The 2,500-nt window shown below is 53.2% G+C and overlaps 10 non-coding genes across 10 annotated transcripts in view; all 10 read left to right on the top strand.

Annotated features, from left to right (window-relative positions):
- The first annotated feature begins 6 nt into the window (after positions 1-6).
- trnag-ucc (transfer RNA glycine (anticodon UCC)) lies at positions 7-78 on the top strand. The gene has a single exon. It is a non-coding gene; the product is annotated as a tRNA-Gly (tRNA).
- Positions 79-173: 95 nt separating this feature from the next.
- On the top strand, positions 174-255 carry trnal-aag (transfer RNA leucine (anticodon AAG)). The gene has a single exon. It is a non-coding gene; the product is annotated as a tRNA-Leu (tRNA).
- A 137-nt stretch (positions 256-392) lies between these two features.
- On the top strand, positions 393-474 carry trnal-uag (transfer RNA leucine (anticodon UAG)). Its single transcript has one exon. It is a non-coding gene; the product is annotated as a tRNA-Leu (tRNA).
- Positions 475-827: 353 nt separating this feature from the next.
- Positions 828-899, top strand: trnag-ucc (transfer RNA glycine (anticodon UCC)). Its single transcript has one exon. It is a non-coding gene; the product is annotated as a tRNA-Gly (tRNA).
- Positions 900-994: 95 nt separating this feature from the next.
- Positions 995-1,076, top strand: trnal-aag (transfer RNA leucine (anticodon AAG)). The gene has a single exon. It is a non-coding gene; the product is annotated as a tRNA-Leu (tRNA).
- A 137-nt stretch (positions 1,077-1,213) lies between these two features.
- trnal-uag (transfer RNA leucine (anticodon UAG)) lies at positions 1,214-1,295 on the top strand. The gene has a single exon. It is a non-coding gene; the product is annotated as a tRNA-Leu (tRNA).
- A 353-nt stretch (positions 1,296-1,648) lies between these two features.
- Positions 1,649-1,720, top strand: trnag-ucc (transfer RNA glycine (anticodon UCC)). The gene has a single exon. It is a non-coding gene; the product is annotated as a tRNA-Gly (tRNA).
- A 95-nt stretch (positions 1,721-1,815) lies between these two features.
- trnal-aag (transfer RNA leucine (anticodon AAG)) lies at positions 1,816-1,897 on the top strand. The gene has a single exon. It is a non-coding gene; the product is annotated as a tRNA-Leu (tRNA).
- A 137-nt stretch (positions 1,898-2,034) lies between these two features.
- On the top strand, positions 2,035-2,116 carry trnal-uag (transfer RNA leucine (anticodon UAG)). Its single transcript has one exon. It is a non-coding gene; the product is annotated as a tRNA-Leu (tRNA).
- Positions 2,117-2,469: 353 nt separating this feature from the next.
- Positions 2,470-2,500, top strand: part of trnag-ucc (transfer RNA glycine (anticodon UCC)) — a 72-nt gene continuing 41 nt past the window's right edge. Inside the window, exon 1 of the tRNA in view lies at positions 2,470-2,500. This exon is cut by the window's right edge and continues 41 nt beyond it. This is a non-coding gene — a tRNA (tRNA-Gly).

The raw sequence follows: 2,500 nt of genomic DNA, 5'->3' as shown, positions 1-2,500 counted from the left end.
AGAGTGGCGTTGGTGGTATAGTGGTTAGCATAGCTGCCTTCCAAGCAGTTGACCCGGGTTCGATTCCCGGCCAACGCAGTGCTCTCTCTTTACTTAAAGTCCTCTTTACTGAATCCCGAAGGCCTCCGGTCTCACTACGAGATTTGCGCCTCCTCATTCCCGTCAAAACACAGGGTAGCGTGGCCGAGCGGTCTAAGGCGCTGGATTAAGGCTCCAGTCTCTTCGGGGGCGTGGGTTCGAATCCCACCGCTGCCATTATGACCAGCAGTGCAAGAAGAGATGGCTTTGCCCTCAAAACCAATGGGTGAATGACAGTCATGTCGCCTGTCTTCTCTAGCCATCTCGCTAACAGAAGTGAGGAATTCTTCCCTCCTGAGGGTTTTGCCCTGTGGGGTAGTGTGGCCGAGCGGTCTAAGGCGCTGGATTTAGGCTCCAGTCTCTCTGGAGGCGTGGGTTCAAATCCCACCACTGCCATTATCTTCTGATTAGCTAAGACCGAGCCTGTCCTTTTATCAGGGCCTCGTGAGCAAATGTCGACGTCCCTCTCCGCGTTTGCTGCAAGTCTTGGGATTCTGAGCCACGCCCTGCTTGCAGTGTCTGGAGGTGACCGAATTGGAGCAAGCTTTTTGATACAGCTGTTGCCTCCACTTCCAGAGACGCCTTGCGGTTTGAAAGTTGCTACTCTTGTGCCGAGCTAGCAAAGGCTATGCCAGTCTGTTGAACTGCCTGCTTCACAAGGCTAAAAAATATGTCGGGACTGCAAAGGGCCTGACTGATAGGCCTACTTTGGCTTAGCCTTGTTGCAAAGGCTTTCCCCCATCAGAGTGGCGTTGGTGGTATAGTGGTTAGCATAGCTGCCTTCCAAGCAGTTGACCCGGGTTCGATTCCCGGCCAACGCAGTGCTCTCTCTTTACTTAAAGTCCTCTTTACTGAGTCCCGAAGGCCTCCGGTCTCACTACGAGATTTGCGCCTCCTCATTCCCGTCAAAACACAGGGTAGCGTGGCCGAGCGGTCTAAGGCGCTGGATTAAGGCTCCAGTCTCTTCGGGGGCGTGGGTTCGAATCCCACCGCTGCCATTATGACCAGCAGTGCAAGAAGAGATGGCTTTGCCCTCAAAACCAATGGGTGAATGACAGTCATGTCACCTGTCTTCTCTAGCCATCTCGCTAACAGAAGTGAGGAATTCTTCCCTCCTGAGGGTTTTGCCCTGTGGGGTAGTGTGGCCGAGCAGTCTAAGGCGCTGGATTTAGGCTCCAGTCTCTCTGGAGGCGTGGTTTCAAATCCCACCACTGCCATTATCTTCTGATTAGCTAAGACCGAGCCTGTCCTTTTATCAGGGCCTCGTGAGCAAATGTCGACGTCCCTCTCCGCGTTTGCTGCAAGTCTTGGGATTCTGAGCCACGCCCTGCTTGCAGTGTCTGGAGGTGACCGAATTGGAGCAAGCTTTTTGATACAGCTGTTGCCTCCACTTCCAGAGACGCCTTGCGGTTTGAAAGTTGCTACTCTTGTGCCGAGCTAGCAAAGGCTATGCCAGTCTGTTGAACTGCCTGCTTCACAAGGCTAAAAAATATGTCAGGACTGCAAAGGGCCTGACTGATAGGCCTACTTTGGCTTAGCCTTGTTGCAAAGGCTTTCCCCCATCAGTGTGGCGTTGGTGGTATAGTGGTTAGCATAGCTGCCTTCCAAGCAGTTGACCCGGGTTCGATTCCCGGCCAACGCAGTGCTCTCTCTTTACTTAAAGTCCTCTTTACTGAGTCCCGAAGGCCTCCGGTCTCACTACGAGATTTGCGCCTCCTCATTCCCGTCAAAACACAGGGTAGCGTGGCCGAGCGGTCTAAGGCGCTGGATTAAGGCTCCAGTCTCTTCGGGGGCGTGGGTTCGAATCCCACCGCTGCCATTATGACCAGTAGTGCAAGAAGAGATGGCTTTGCCCTCAAAACCAATGGGTGAATGACAGTCATGTCGCCTGTCTTCTCTAGCCATCTCGCTAACAGAAGTGAGGAATTCTTCCCTCCTGAGGGTTTTGCCCTGTGGGGTAGTGTGGCCGAGCGGTCTAAGGCGCTGGATTTAGGCTCCAGTCTCTCTGGAGGCGTGGTTTCAAATCCCACCACTGCCATTATCTTCTGATTAGCTAAGACCGAGCCTGTCCTTTTATCAGGGCCTCGTGAGCAAATGTCGACGTCCCTCTCCGCGTTTGCTGCAAGTCTTGGGATTCTGAGCCACGCCCTGCTTGCAGTGTCTGGAGGTGACCGAATTGGAGCAAGCTTTTTGATACAGCTGTTGCCTCCACTTCCAGAGACGCCTTGCAGTTTGAAAGTTGCTACTCTTGTGCCGAGCTAGCAAAGGCTATGCCAGTCTGTTGAACTGCCTGCTTCACAAGGCTAAAAAATATGTCGGGACTGCAAATGGCCTGACTGATAGGCCTACTTTGGCTTAGCCTTGTTGCAAAGGCTTTCCCCCATCAGTGTGGCGTTGGTGGTATAGTGGTTAGCATAGCTGC

This window comes from Alosa pseudoharengus, unplaced genomic scaffold, assembly GCF_046254945.1.
Source record: "Alosa pseudoharengus isolate Yale_2024_CS ecotype anadromous, Long Island Sound unplaced genomic scaffold, YU_APseudo_1.1 YU_APseudo_1.1_scf_11, whole genome shotgun sequence".
NCBI lineage: Eukaryota > Metazoa > Chordata > Actinopteri > Clupeiformes > Clupeidae > Alosa > Alosa pseudoharengus.
This window is presented reverse-complemented; position numbering and strand designations above follow the sequence as displayed.